Consider the following 16,381-nt stretch of genomic DNA (forward strand, 5'->3'; position numbering starts at 1 on the left):
ATCAAGGAGGAAAGGAGAATGGATGTGAGAGACAGTCCCTGGAGACCGCCCCGAGAGAGGCAGCGCGAGGGAAGAGGGAGGGGGGAAAAGTTCTGCGGAGAATAGGCGAGAAGCTGGTCCAGGCAATCTCCCACCCCGCGCTTGTAGCCGGGTGGCGGGTCCCTTCGCGGAGCACCCGCGCCTAGAACCCAGCCGAGATCGTGCCTTTCATCCCCCATCCTCCTCTCCAGGCTCCCGGGGATCTTTTCCTCTTCCCCGCCCAGATTTAAACGTTCCTCGTCTACGCGCTCTTTGTGTGAACACTGAAGCTCCGTGCACCCAGCCTGCTCAGGAGCTTGTAGGTGTCCACGTGCACACGCCAGTGGCACACAAAATTGCACACTTGTTACTCTCACGGACAACCTCCGGGGCTCGCCGTCAGACGTTCCGGAACCGGCTGCTCTTCGCTGTCCTCCCGCTGCGCCCTCGCTCCATGCGGTTTGCCTCCCGGGTCTCGCCAACACCTACTACCGCCGCGCGCGGGCCCCTCTCGCTCTTCGCCTTCCGCCCGCCGAGGGAAGAGCGCGGTTCTCCGGACCGGTGTTTCCCTGCGCGTATCCTGTGACCCTAGCTGGAAATTCCGGAGGCTCGAGCCGCCCTGGGCCGGAACCGAGACACAAATCCCGGGCGACCCGGCTCTCAGGCGAAGAGGGAAGAGCGTGCAGCAATCCGGGATGGAGGAGAGAGAGGGAGAGGGACCTCTTTGACCTCTTTCTTGCTTCTTTGAGACTTAAGGGCCAGAGGGCTGAATGGGGGTAGGGGACAGTGCAGAGACCACCCGCCTCCCCTTGGAATCTCTGTAGCTCCCAGAGCGCTTTGCTCTCTGCTGGCCCGAAGGCTGGCTCCAAAACTGGAAAGTGAGAAGTGAAGAGGATGGACCGAGCCTAGGCCCAGATCAGATTTACTTCCCATCCCACTCTCTCTGTGGCAATGAGTAAGAACAATGAAGATGCCTAAGGACCTGTACAGTAGGCACAAAATAGGTGCACACTAATATAGTGAATGAAATGTTCAAAAAGCTGTCACCACCATGACTCTTCCTGAGCCTCCACATTTTGTAGATTAATTCATTAAGTCATGAATTTATTCAACAAATATTGATTAAGCTCCGACTCACAGAGAAACAGGATGCCAAGAGCCTGGCCCTCTGGGCACTTCCATTCTCCTGGGACAGAAAGACAGGAAACAGATAGCCTCGGACCCATCCTATGAAGTTAGGCAGGGGAGCCCTCCGCAGGGAGAATGAAAGATTATACTGGGTTGGAGAGAGCCTCTCCAGGGAGGACGCAGAGGCCTGAATGAAGTAACAGAGTGAGCCAGGCACACTTCTGGGGACAGAGTCCCAGGCAAAGGGAGCTGGCGGTGCAGTGGTGGAAGGTGTGGGAAGCCTGGGGTACAGCCTGGCAGGGAGGAGAGAGGAAGGAGTTGAAGTGGAAGGTCAGGCCCCACTTTGTAGGTCATGGTGTGGAGTTTGGGATTATAGACCAGGCGTGATTTCGGAGCCATGGAGAATTTTTAAACAGGGACTGAAACAACTTGATCTGTGGTTTAAAAAAAAATGATAAAGAGAATTTAACTAACTCGTCCACGGTTTCCAGGTCTGTATCTTAACCCAGATCTCTAAATGTGTCTCTGTCCAAAATACCAAGGGGACAAGCATCGGCAAGGTCGCTCCAGAATGGGCCCAGGAGATGTCGGGAAGGGAACTCTGTCCCTCCCACCCCTACTTTTAGGAAGGTGCCGGAATGGGGCAATGGATAGGGTCGCTAAGTCTGCCAGTCTGAGAGTCTGGGCTGTGCTGAGGATTCCCAGCCGGATGATCTCCGGTGTTTCCACTTTCTGATTCCCCACCCCATCTGCTGCCTTTGCTCTGCCTACCTGGGCCTTTACCGGCTGCGGAGACTCTGGAGAGTCGGATTGAGGGCAACTCTGGCACAGGAGGCTAAGACCTAATCTCTCCGACGCTCCAATTGCGCTGCTTTTCAGGCTGCGGAATTCTTTCCCCCTCCCAAGGAGTCTGGTTGTGCGCGGACGGGCACTGTGGTCCCGCACCGCCGCCCGGTGGCCGAGGACGATACTGCCGCCGGAGTCGGTACAGGGTGCAGAACGTACCAGAGACTGCAGGGGGCGCAGGAACAGGTTTAGTGACCGTCTGCCAGGTGCCAGGTGCCTCGAGAGGCGCTTCAGTTACTTTATTTAACCATCCGAGTAACTCCTGGAGAGAGAACTACGATTTCTCTCACTATACAGACAAGGAAATTAGGGCCAAGAGAGGCAAAGTACTTTGTTTAAAAACATACAGCTAGTAAGCGGCAGAGTGATTTACCCATTTTCATGCTCTCTTGCCCGCTTTGAGCGTGTCAAGAGTGTAATATTGACCTCCATCCTAGAAAGCTCTCCCTCCCTTTGGCCCTGAAGAATCATCTAGAAAATGTCTTTAGCAGGTGCCCAAAGCTTCCAAGTTAGTCTCTGGAAGTGTTTCAAGGTCCTTTTCCCTATACCTACACCCTAAGCGGGTGTCAGAGGTCTGTCTCCTCTCTGAAATTCAGGCTGGTTGAGCAACTTCGTCCCTGACGGTAAAGAGAAAGCTGCTCTCTGTGGGGAGCTCCTGAACCTCAAATGGCACGAAAGACGGGAAGGCAGGGGATGAGCACACTGAGCCCGCTCTGTGCTCCTTCCCCATCGTTAATAGCAAGGTCAGGAGACCCCTCCTTTGGCTTGGCATTGGGGCTCCCTCCTTTTTTTTTTTTTTTTAAGATTTTATTTATTTATTTGACAGACAGAGATCACAAGTAGGCAGATAGGCAGGCAGAGAGAGAGAGAGAGAGAGAGAGGAGGAAGCAGGCTCCCTGCTGAGCAGAGAGCCCGACTCGGGACTCGATCCCAAGACCCTGAGATCAGGGCCTGAGCCGAAGGCAGCAGCTTAACCCACTGAGCCACCCAGGTGCCCTGGGGCTCCCTCCTTATCAGGCCCTGGGACTGCCCAAGCTGGTTTTGCACCTGCAGCTGTCTGGGTGGGCAGAGGACTACTGGGCGGATCTTGCGTCCTTCCCGGGAGATGCAGCCGATCTCAGTGCGGAGCTGGGAACCGTTCTCCATCCTCTGCTGCCCTCTAGTGGGCTAGGTAGGATATGGCTGTCGCCGGCAGCGTCTTCCTACCTTCTTGCCTTCCTTAACAGTTTCCTTCCCAGAGGCCAAACAGACGTAGAAAGGTCTGGCTGCGAACATCCCAGAGCTGTGTCCCCGTAACACCAGGATTATTACCCTCAACAAACATGTAGTAAGGGCCTGCCATGCACTTGGCTGTGTGGAAAGTCAAGAGGGAAGCCCTCCCCCAGCCCGCCCCTCCTCCTCTTTAAACCTTGGGCTAGAAGGGCTCACAGTTCAATGGAGAAGACAGACATGAAATGACTCCCACACTCGTTTTTAAGACGCTTTTTAACTTTTTAAATAATTATAGATTAATACAAAATTCGAAGATAGTAAAGGGAGGTCCTGGGTACCCATGCCTTGCACGTGTGGATTCTGGAAACCAGCACTGCAATCAAGATACCAAGATAGAGAATTATTCCAGCACCACGAAGACCTCCCTGGCGCTACCCCTCTGAATTTACACACATTCCTCCCTCAACTAGTATTCTTAACCATTGACAGCCCTTAATGTTTTCCATCTCTACAGTGGTGTCATTTCCAGAGTTTTATACAATGGAATCAAACAGTATGTGGCCTTTTGAAACTGTTATAAATTCACTCAGAAAAAAAAAAAAACAATAACAACAAATGAGATCCGTCCAAGTTGTTGCATGTATCAGAATCAGTTTGATTCCCTGTGATTCCTTTTAATGGTGAACATTCCATAGAAGTATCACTGCTTATCTGCTGGGGAACATCTGGGTTGTTTTCAGTTTTTGGCTACCAAAATGAAGACGCTATGAAGTCATATATAGGTTTTTACATAGACATAAATTTTTATTTCTCTAGGATAAATTCCCAAGAGTGCAATTGCCTTTTCCTTCTTCCTTTCTTCCTCTTTCCTTCCCTCCTTCCTCCCTGTCCTTCCTTCCTTCCTTCCTCCCTTCCTTCCTTCCTTCCTTCCTTCCTTCCTTTTTAGATTTATTTATTTACTTTACAGAGAAGGGAGCACGAGCAGGGGGAGGAGCCAAGGGTGAGAGACAGAGAAGCCCAAGCGGGCTCCCTGCTGAGCACAGAGCCTGATCCTGGACTCCATCCCAGGACCCTGAGATCATGATCTGAGTTGAAATTAAGAGTTGGCTGCTCAATTGACTAAGCCATCCAGGCGCCCGCAATTGCTGTTTCTTACTTTAAGTGTATGTGTAGTTTTTAGAAGAAACTGCCAAATTATTTTCTAGAGTAGCTTACCATTTACATTTCCACTAGCAATCTAGGAGAGATCCAGTTTCTCTGCATGCTTGTCAACATTTGGTAACATCACTATTTTTAATTTTAGCTATTCTAAGAGATGCATAGTAATATCTCTTCCTGGTCTCAATTTGCATTTGCCTAATGGCTAATGATGTTGAACATCTTTTCATGTGCTTATTTGCCATTGGTGAAATGTCTGCTCATGTCTTTTGCCCATTTTCTAATTAGATTTTTTTTGAACTGTTGAGTTTTGAGAGTTCTTGATAAATTGAGGTAGGAGTCCTTTGTCATATGTGTGATTGGCAAATATTTTCTCCTAGTCTGTAGATTGTCTTAACATCCTCATAACAGGGTCTTTTGTGGAGCACAAGTTTTTAATGTTGATGAAGACCATTTACGGATTTTTTTTCTTTTATGGATTGAATCATACTTTTGGTGTTACATCTAAGAACTCTTCACTAAGTCCTAAGTCTCCAAAATTTACTTCTATGTCATCTTCTAAATTTTTATAGTTTTATGTCTTACATTTAAGCCTGTGTTCCATTCTGAGTGAATTTTTGTATAAGGTGTGAGGTTTAGGTCAAATATCTTGTTTGTTTTTTGCTTATAGATATCCAGTTTCTCCCACAACATTCATTGAAAAGACCATTCTTCCCCCATTGAATTGCTTTTGTATATTTGTAAAAGAGCATTTGACTATTTATGACATGGATGGATCCTAAAAGACATTAATACTAAGTGAGAAAAGTCAGATGGAGAAAGATAAATACTGTATATCACTGATATGTGGAATCTAAGAAAGCAAAACTCATAAAAGAATAAAGTGGTGGTTACAGAGGCTGAGGGAATAGGAAAGATGTTGTTTAAGGGTGCGTACCTCACAGATAAGCAAGTCCTGGAGATCTGATGTCTATGGACAACAGTACTGTATTACAATCATCAAACTTGTGAAGAAACTAGATCTTTGTTATTCCCACCATAAAAAAGAAATGATAATTATGTGATGTGTTGGAGGTGCTATCACTACAATGGGAATCTTATTATAGTATCAAATCAAAATGTATCAAATCAGCTGTCCATCTTAAATTTATACAATGTTATATGTCAACTGTATTACAATTAATAATATTTCAAATTAAAAAATCAGCTGATAATCATATGTAGGTCTATTTCTGGGTTCTCTGTTCTCTTCTACTGACCCCTCTGCCAATACCCCCAGTTTTATTACTGCAGCACTGTAATTTAAGTCTTGAAACTGAGTAGAATGATTCCTCCCACTCTATTCTACTTCTTCAGAGTTGTTTTGGCTCTTTAGTTCCTTTGCCCTCCCACATAAGCTTTAGAAGAATCTTGTCTGTCTTTCTGGGATTTTAATAGAAATTGCATTCAATCTCTATATCGATTTTGGAGGAATGGACATTCTTACTATATCAAGTCTTGCAATCCATGAACACTCATCTATTTAGAACTTCTTTGACTTCTTTCACTTGAGCTCTCAGCATGTAATCCCTGCACATGTTTTGTTAGGTCTGTATTTGAGTATTTTACCTTTTGTGAATGACTGTAAATGGTGTTGGATTGTTAATTACGATGTTTGCATGCTTATTGCTAGTAGATGGAAATAAAATAAATTCTCGTATCCTGTAACTTGCTGAATTTGCTTATAGTTCTAGAATTTTTCTGTTGTAGATCCCTGTAACTTGCTGAATTTGCTTATAGTTCTAGAATTTTTCTGTTGTAGATCTCTCAGGACTTTTTTTTTTTTTACATAGATCGTTATGTCATCTGCAAATGGGAACATTTTATTTCTTCCTTTCTGATGTGTATGCCTTTTGTTTCCTTTTCTTGCCTTATTGCATTGTCTAGAACTTCCAGCACTATATGAATAGCAGTGGTGAGAATGGACATTCTTGTCTTGTTCCTGATCTTAGGGAGAAACACTCAATCTTTCACCATTTAGTATGTCAGTTGTAGGACTTTTTAAAAATAGGTGTTCTTTATCATCTTGAGGAAGTTCTTATTTCTAGTTTTCTAAGGGTGTCATGAATGGATGTTGAATTTCAAGTGTTTTTTGTACCTCGATTGTTAAAATCATGTGATTTTTTTTTTTCTGGTTAGCCTGTTCATATGGTGAATTACACTGATTGATTTTCAAATATTGGATCAGGTTTGCATCTCTGGAATAAACTCCACTTGGTCATGATATATAAATATTTTTATACATTGGTGAATTCTATCTGCTAATATTTTTAAAAGTTTTTTTACACCTATATTTTGAAAGACATCAGTCTGTAGGTTTTTTTTCTTTATACTATCTTTGGTTTTTGGTATCAAGGATAGTTCTAGCTTCATTCTTCTATTTTCCAGAAGAAATTATGTAGAATTGACATTAATTTTTTAAAAGTTTGGTACAGGGATGCCTGGGTGGCTCAGTTGGTTAAGCGGCTGCCTTCGGCTCAGGTCATGATCCCAGAGTCCTGGGATCGAGTCCCACATCGGGCTCCTTGCTCAGCAGGGAGCCTGCTTCTCCCTCTGCCTCTGCCTGCCACTCTATCTGCCTGTGCTCACTCTCGCTCTCTCTCTCTGACAAATAAATAAAATCTTTAAAAAAAAATTAAAAAAATAAAAAATAAATAAAAAAATAAAAGTTTGGTACAGTTCTCAAGTAGAAATATGCGAGCCTGGAGATTTCTTTTTCAGGAGGTTTTAAATTACATATTACATTAATAATTATAGGCTTATTAATAGGTTACATTAATAATTATAGGTTTATTCACAAGATCGATTTCATATTGGGTGAGTGGTATTTTGTACTTTTTAAGGAATTGGTTTGTTTCATCTACCTTGTCAAATTTGTGTGTGGAGTTGTACATAGTATTCCCTTGTTGTCTCTTTTATGTCTGCAGGAAATGTAGTAATAACCTTGTTTTGTTCCTCATGTAAGGAACTTGTGTCTTTTCTCTTTTTTTGTGTCAGTCCTGCTAGAGGTTTGTCAATTTTATTGATCTCTTCAGAGAACCAGCTTCTTGTTTCATTGATTTCATTTTATTTATTTCCCTATTATTTTTCTGTTTTCAATTCATTGATTTCTGCCTCTTATTTATTATTATCATTGCTATATTATAAATGGGAAAGGGTAAGGTTTCTACATGTAATGCAAACTGGTAAAATGTCAATTCAGGTTACACATATATAATGTAATATCTCGGTAAGTTATATATATGTAATGTGATACATAGGATAGCCACTAAAACAAAAGGCAAAAATATACTCAAAAACTCTACAGATAAATTAAGATGATATTCTAAAACATCTGGGAACCTATAGGAAAGCAGGAAAAAGAAAACAGAGAAAAAAATATGGAACAAAGAGAAAACAAAAAGATAGAATAGTCAACTTAAGCCTAATTTATCAATAATAACCTAATTGCTAATAGAGACATCTTAACATCTATGGATCTCAGTGTTAGTGTCTTTCAATTATCTTTTCTCAGTCAGTTTGAGATCATTTTGGTGTTTGGTGTGATAAATAACTTTTGATGGAAACATGGGCATTTTGGGGGTTACATTATAAGACACCAGATCTGGGATCATGACCTGAGCCTAAGGCAGACATCTAACAACTGGGCCACCCAGGTGCCCTGAAATCTTATGTTTTAACAGGCCTTTGCCGACAGTGGTGGAAGGTGGGTGCCCCCTTATTACTACCATGTGGGGGTGGAAGTCTAGGTTCTCCTCTTGGCCTCCTGGGCTCCATTAGTCCTTGGACATCACCCCACGGGGAGGGGGAGGAAAGCCTCATCACTACAAGACTTTGTCTGATGGATGGTGGTGGTGGTGGGGAAGTCCAGTTCCCCACATGGTCTCCACTGATTTTTACCCCCTGGAGTGAAAAGTCCTGGCTTCCTACTTGGCCTTCCCTGGCTCTGCTGCTGGGTGAAGGGGGTGCCTTCCTACAGCCTGGCCATGGGGGTGGGGTGGGGTCTAGGCTCCCCTCTCAGGATTTGATGGGATGGGGTTTGGCTGGAACAGAACAGTTGGTGCCTAAAAGTAGATTGCCTTTTCCTGGTCCTCTGGCCAGAGCAAGCAGGCATTTTTTTAAGGGGCTTTTTTTGCCCTCCCCCCCCGCCCCCGCCGCCCTGTGCCTCCTGGCCTGTCCTGGTTGCATCTTCTCCAGGACCCAGTGTGGGATATGAGAGGTAAAAAGGAACCCAGAGAACTGGCCGTAGTGCTGCCCCTCAGGTTTTGATGCTTCTCTTCTTCCAACCTGCAGTCATGTGTTTGTTTTACATATAACAATGTCCAGGATGCTTAGAGGGTAGAAGAGAGAAAAGTACATTCACTCCAACTCCCCAAACACGGAAGTTTTGCATAATCATTTTTCAAAATTTAAGCTTGAAAAACTTCAACTGTTCAAAAAACAGATAAAAACGTATCTAAAAAGTAAAACATCTTTATTCCACACTGTCCCCCATCACTTACTTCTATCCTACCCTGAAAACCATTATTATTATTATTTTTTAAAGATTTTATTTATTTGACAGAGAGAGATCACAAGTAGGCAGAGAGGCAAGCAGAGAGAGAGGAGGAAGCAGGCTCCCTTCTGAACAGAGAGCCCGATGCGGGGCTTGATCCCAGGACCCTGAGATCATGACCTGAACTGAAGGCAGAGGCTTAACCCACTGTGCCACTCAGGCACCCTGGAAAACCATTATTACTGGTTTATTGTTTTGCTCAGGAATTTTTTAAACAAATGTAAGTATAAATCCTTAATTTCCACATTTCTAAAAACACAAAAGCTAGCATATTGTAGTTAGAATTTTGAACCTAACCAAATGCAAAGTATCTTGTGATCACTCTTTATCGGTACACAGGGAGCTTCCTCATCCTACAAAAGTGCAGAGAATGTCATTGAACAGATGTATAAAAGCTTGGACATTTAGGTGGTTGTCCATCTTTTGGAACTACACATGGCGCTGTGATAAACAGGCATCTGCTTATGTCATTTCACATATGTGTATCTGTGGGATACATTCCAGAAGGGGGATTTCTGAATCCCTGAAGTCCTGAGAGACACATCCTCGCTGAGATAGCGGCTCAAGGGGCTGACAGATGAAGCTCATTCAGGTTGTGTCTATAGTCGTGGCAAAGCTCGAGGTTCAATCTGAAAAACCAGTCTCTCTTCCCAGACACAGGGCCCCATGGGCCTCTTCTGATGAGAAGTTTGGGACAGGGCATAGTGGAGAGGTTGTTGGAAAGGACATGTTTTTCCCATAATCTCTTTCTGTTTTGTTACTTCCCCAGCAGACCGCAGTTAGGATCCTCCAGAATGGTTAAGGTAAACTGTTCACCATGACAGCCCCTCTCCGTGTCCCCTTGGAATGGTCTCTGAAGACCACATGGTAGGAAGGTTGGGGGCACAGAGCATCGACGCAATAGGGGAGCTCTCTTTCGTCTTGGGCCTCAGTTTCTCCATCTGCAGAAGGAAGACATAGAGACAAGATTCTGTTGAGAGAAGACACTTACCGTTCTTCATTAAGAACCTCATCACTCCAACAGGTGTCTGCACAGGGGTGCATGTAGGGTTCCACTTGATGGGAGCTTTCTTCTGGGTAAGAACAAGGAGAGGAAGAAGAGGAAAAAAGAGGAATAAAGATGGGAATGGAAGGAAGGAAAGTCCCGGCTTAGATGTGCTCCATGTGCATAGAGCAGGCAGAGGAGGCTGCAGTGAGCAGACTCTCTGGCATGAGACAAATGTTTCTGTTTTGTTACTTGCATTGGGGGTGTGGTTTGCACTGTGGTGTACAGTTCTAGGAGTTTGACAAATCACAGTCATGGAACCATCAATACAACCCGGATATAGACAGACCTATTTCCCCACCCACCCAAATTCTCCCAATCAGTGATTTCTGTCCCAACAGTTTTGTCTGTTCCAGGATGTCAGATATATGGAATCATGTACTGTGTTGTCCTTCTTTTTTTTAACAGAGGCATAATTAGCCTTTTGAACCTGACCTTTTTCAAAATGCACTGGGGATTTATCCATTTTGTGTGTGTGTGCATTGGTAGTTTGTTCCTTTGTACTACAGAGTAGTATTCCATTGTATGAAAATACTACAGGGGCGCCTGGGTGGCTCAATCGGTTAAGCATTGACTCTTGATTTTTGGCTCAGGTCATGATCTCGGGGTCATGGCCCTGTGTCAGGATCCATGTTCAGCACGGAGTCTACTTCTCTCCCTCTGCTCAGCTCCTCCCCACGGCTCATGCTCTCATGCGCTCTCTTTCTCTCTCTCTCTCGCTCAAATAAATAAATGCAATCTTAAGAAAAAGAGAAAGTACTACAGTTTGCTAGTGGAAGGATCTTTGGGTTGTTTCCAGTTTTGGGCAATTACGAATTAGAGCATTATGAGCATTTTTGTCTAAAGTACATAAAGAACACTTGCTGTTTGTAGAGTCAGTCAGAAGTCGTGGGTGGGACATGCAGTAAGGCTTCAGCTGGTGGTGTGAAGCTCACTGGACCATTTGGGGGATGGAACAAATGTGTAGTTGAAGTGTTGGGCAACTCCACGGGACACCTGGGTGGCTCAGTGGATAAAGGCTCTGCCTTCGGCTCAGGTCATGATCCCAGGGTCCTGGGATCAAGCCCCACATGGGGCTCTCTGCTCCGTGGGGAGCCTGCTTCCCTTCCTCTCTCTCTGCCTGCCTCTCTGCCTACTTGTGATCTCTCTCTGTCAAATAAATAAATAAAATCTTTTAAAAAAAAAGTGTTGGGCAACTCCTGAGAGCACACACCATGTGGAAGATGGGCCTCCAGAGAGGATATGAAGACTATCCTGTCACGTGGGACATGGCCAACAGGATGCACACATCCTTCCACTGCCCTCCTGGGGGCAAGGGCTGGTGGCACAAATCTGCTGACCTCTAACTTCCTCATTTGCTTCCATTTGCTTCAACAGCCATGAACAAATTTCCATCTTACTTAACCCAAGTACATGCTATTGTAAAAATATTCAAATGCAGAATACTCAGTAAAATGTGAAAGTGAAAGTCCCCATTCACACCCCAGTCACAACCCCTACCCAGACTTGGCTCCTATTAGCATGTGATCCTTACACACATTCTTCCCTGTTTTTACACACACACACACACACACACACACACACAGTCTGATCCATGCATTTTGGTACACACTGATCTGCTTCATTTTTCATAACTTGCCACACGGTACCCTATACTGGAGACGATGCATCATTCATTGTCTTCCTTTCCTATTAATGGCCAGTTTAATTTATTTTGAAGTTTCACTGTTACACAAAACATTGTGACAAACAACCTTTTATATACCACTTTGTACATGCACAAGTCTCTTCTCTCACACAAACCCCAGAAATGATGAACTTGTTTGCAGGAAAGAGATGGACATTTAATATTTTGGTATATCTGGACAAATTGATTTCCTAAAAGGATACACTCATTTATATTCCTATCAATTTTCTCACAACCTTATCACCATTGGAAAGGACCAATCTTTGAAATTTTTATTAACTTAATGGGTGAAAAATGATCCTCCCACCCATTGTTTTAATTTGCATTTTCCCATTTACTGATAAAATGGATCCTGTCTCCTACCTATGAATTTTCTCTGGGTGTTTCATTGGATTATAGTTTCTACCTTTTCTGTTTCTCCCATTGAGCATTGTCCTTTTCTTATCGATTTTATGTTCTTTTTTTTTTAAAGATTTTATTTATTTATTTGATAGAGATTACAAGTAGTCAGAGAGGTAGGCAGAGAGAGAGGAGGAAGCAGGCTCCCCGCTGAGCAGAGAGCCCGATGTGGGGCTTGATCCCAGGGCCCTGGGATCATGATCTGAGCTGAAGGCAGAGGCTTAACCCACTGAGCCACCCAAGTGCCCCCGATTTTATGTTCTTTATACATCCTGGGTAGTCTTTGTATAACATGTATTATTTTCTTTATCTGTCACTTAAAAATATGGTTTGCAGTATTCTTTATCATACACATTGTTAAAAAAATGAAATTCAACTCAGTGTATTTAAAGACATTGGCTTTATTCAGTAAGTCGTGAATTGGGGAGCATCCCATCTAGCAGCTGGGAAGGTGTTCTGAAGAGCCTTAAAAAATGTACAAAATGCTTTTATAGGCAAAAGGGGGCAGAAATAGGAAGTGCCTAGAGAGGAGTGTTTCAGGCAAGGTCACCGTTTGCTGATGGAAGGCAGGGCTCTATCAGGCAGTGTTCACCAGTGCTGACCAGGTTACTTCATACTGACTGGTTCCCGGGAGGGGCGGAAGCTTGCTGGTGGGTCAGGTAGTAAGTCTTGGTTTGCTGATGGGGCTTAGCACAAGGGACTCAATTTTGGATCTATTGTTTCTATATTAACAACAAAAATGGTTTTTTAAAATAGGAAATCTGTCAGTGTTTTTCTTCCTGGCTTCTGTGAGGGGTGATTTTGAGGGAGGCAGTCCGCAGGAGATTGAAGCTTATGGACACCCATTTCCTCAGGGAAGGTTTCATCTGTGAAAATACCCACAGTTGCGGGGAGCACTGTGTTTCCCATCAGTGGGCCTGAGCTTTCCTGTTGGAGCCCAGCTAGGGGCCGAAAAGTCCCCAGAGGAAATTGTGGTCAACTAAGCACTGTCCCACTCTTTCTTCTCTCTCTCTGCACACCATCTTTCTGCAAACTGTCATTTCCTGGGTGTTGGTTTTACTGCTCTTCCCCAGAAAGATGGGCTAAAGATAGATGACAGAGTCAGAGGGTCCTTTGGGTCCTGACCACAGTCCTAAGTCCCACTTGGCCCCATAGGCTTTATTTCCAGGTCTAAGTTGTGGGACAATGATGTGTTTCCATCCTGGGAGTTCTTGTGGGCACTGAGGGGAGGAAGATGGGAGGTGCAAAGAGGGACTCAGGCAAAGGTGGGGAAAGGAGAACTGAGAGCAGAGGGAGCAGAGCGTGCCAGGCAGGGTCCTCAGAGGGGCTGGTGGGAGTGGATGGGGCTGGCTCAGGTGGGGAGAAGCAGCCTCAGTGCTGGGAGGTCCCATTCCTCCCTTAGTTCCCTCTGCAGCCCAACCTCCTGAGGCTTGCAACATGTCACTTGAAAAAATAAGTAGATGAAAGAATCTAACAGACTTTCTTTTCATGAATTTCAGGGTTTTTAGAATCAGGAAAATGTTGATGTTTCTACCTAATTTGCAAAGGAAAGAGAAAAAAGCCCCAAGAAGCCTGGTGTGGTATGTGTGAGTCTAGATGCAGCCCTCTCAGAGATCCCCCAACCTGTGTCAAGTTCAGGGCTTCACAGAAACCTGAGCATGTTGCTGGGACGGTGGGTTCGGTGGTGGCTGCCGTTGCTGTCCCCTGATGACACCCAGGTAGAAGAACCCTAGGGTGCATCGGTCACTGGGGCTACAGGGTGGGGGGCAGATTCTATGGTGAGGCTGAGTCAGCCCCTGGAAGGTTTGCATTTTTCTCATCAGTTGGCCTCGAAGAGAGCTTTTTTTGTAATTTCTCTGTAGGAATGGGATCTGGTGGAGGAGGGGGAGCAGGGAGGAGGCATTTGTCTAATTTCCAGAGAGGAGCAGGATGTGCCTGTAGCAGACACGGTCTCTGGAGTGTGGAGTCCAGGTACCCCACTCCAGTTCTTTATTTTTAACTCACTGTATTTTTTATGAGGAAGTATTTTAAAATAAATTGCAGATAGCCTGACATTTCACCCTTAAATAATTCAGCATGCAGCTCTGAAAGAAAAAAAAAAAAGAGCTTCTTGCTACATAGCAAATTAATATTATCATATCCAATGCAATTAAAAACCATTTCTTAACAGACTGTTCTACCCAGTCCATATTCAGATTTCTCCAGTATATTCGGCACTTCCCCAGGGGACAGACATTCTGGTCTGCGTAAGCAAGACCGCTGATTTCCCCAGAATTCCCCTCCTTGGGGCTGGTGTGGAGTCTGGTCCTCAGAGGAGCCCAGAAGGGAGGCTGAGGACTGCAAAAAAAGAAGGTGGATTTCTGAGGATAAGACCCCAAATCTGGGAATCTGAATTGTCCCTGGATGCCAGCATGCTGCCAGACTCGTAGGGGTGGATGGAGGTGGGTCAGGGGCTTCAGTCCCTTCCTGGGACGTTGCGCCCTCGCTAGGAGCACATGAGGTCATGGCCACTCCAAAGACGAATGTGACTCCACGGCAAACTCCTCGTTAAGATGTGTGCTTTTTCCATACCACCAAGCAATTAACTCACTTCTTCACAGTCACTGACTGCGCGTCCCATAAGTGGAACTCCGTTCTGATTCTACTGACCTGGAGTCAGGGGCAGATCCTGTGGGTTAAGGACGTGGTCCCCCACTACAGATGCCAGTCACAAGTCCCAGATTGTCCCCTGCGCTTCTAACTGGTTATGAATTGGGGGTTTCCACGACCCCCTCTTTGGGCTCCACTAATTTGTAGAGTGGCTCACAGAACTCAGAAAACTTGTTGACTCACCAGATGACTGGTTTATTACAAAGAATATTAAAGAGTCTGTGGCAACAATCAGAGGAAGCAATGAGTAAGGTGAGTTTACGAGCGCAGGAACTTCTGTCCCCGGGTCGCTTGGGGCCCTGGGTGGAAACATTCTGGTTCCCCAATGTGGAAACACTACAAACCCCATCCGTCCTTGGATTTTTTTGGAGGCTCCCTTACATAGGCACCATTGATTAAATCACTGGCCATTGGAGACTGTTTCAACTTTCAGCCCCTCACCCCTCCCAGAAAATTGGGGGATGGGATTAAAAGTTCCAATCCTCTAACCAAGGTTGGTTCCCCTGGCAACCAGCCCCCATCCTTAGGGGGTATCCAAATGTCAGCACATTAACATAAACCCGGAGGTTTACACCACTCAGTGGCAAGGGGTTTGTTATGAATGACAAGTCACCCATGTCACCTTTATGGCTCTGACATTTTGGGAACTGAAGACAGAGACCAAATATGACAAAAGATACGTCCATCTCAGGAGCAAAAGAGATTTTGATTGGGGCACCTGGGTGGCTTAGTCGGTAAAGTGTCCGGCTCTTGATCTTAGCTCAGGTCTTGATCTTGGGGTCCTGAGTTCAGGCCCCATGTTGGGCTCCATGCTGGGTGTGGAGCCTACTTTTTTTTTTTTTTTTAAAGAGGCTTTGATCGCTCAGGAAATTCCAATGATTTTGACAGATGTGAGCAGGAACCATGGATGAAGACCACAATATACATTAATTATAAATTGCAATATCATACTCCTCCTTGTTGGGTTCCTTCTGCCACTCTGTACTGTCCACCAGCATCCTGCTTCTTCCATCCCCTCCCGAGCCACCTGCCATCCAACTTTGTTCCCACTCTATTGCTCCTTTCCTCTGTCCACACTGGAATCTTCCACAAGGGCCCCTCCACCTATAGATGCTGTGTTCTAGGGCTGCTGGCTCTTTTGTCTGTTTGCATCTCATGGTGCTCTGTCCCTGGAGACTTAGCCAGGTGTAGGGAAGTTCATTTCATGCCCATCGGCTTAGCCACCTGTGGAAGAGGCTTTAGAACTCACCTCCATCCAGTTTGTTTTTCTTTTTTTTTTTTTTAAAGATTTTATTTATTTATTGGACAGAGAGATCACAAGTAGGCAGAGAGGCAGGCAGAGAGAGAGGAGGAAGCAGGCTCCCCACTGAGCAGGGAGCCCGATGCGGGGCTCGATCCCAGGACCCTGGGATCATGACCTGAGCCGAAGGCAGAGGCTTAACCCACTGAGCCACCCAGGTGCCCCCGCCGTTTGTTTTTCAGTGAAAGAAGCAGAAGTTCAGAGAGGGACATGATCTGCCCAAGCTCACACAGGGCTGAGCTGGGACAATAATCGGGATCTCATTTCCAAGTCCTGCTCACCCTGTACCCCTCTGCCTACTGGGCTTATGTGTAGTGTCCTTCCTGGCTTTTTTTTTTTTAAGAT

Source organism: Lontra canadensis, unplaced genomic scaffold (assembly GCF_010015895.1).
Source record: "Lontra canadensis isolate GAN:19392208 unplaced genomic scaffold, GSC_riverotter_1.0 scaffold23, whole genome shotgun sequence".
NCBI lineage: Eukaryota > Metazoa > Chordata > Mammalia > Carnivora > Mustelidae > Lontra > Lontra canadensis.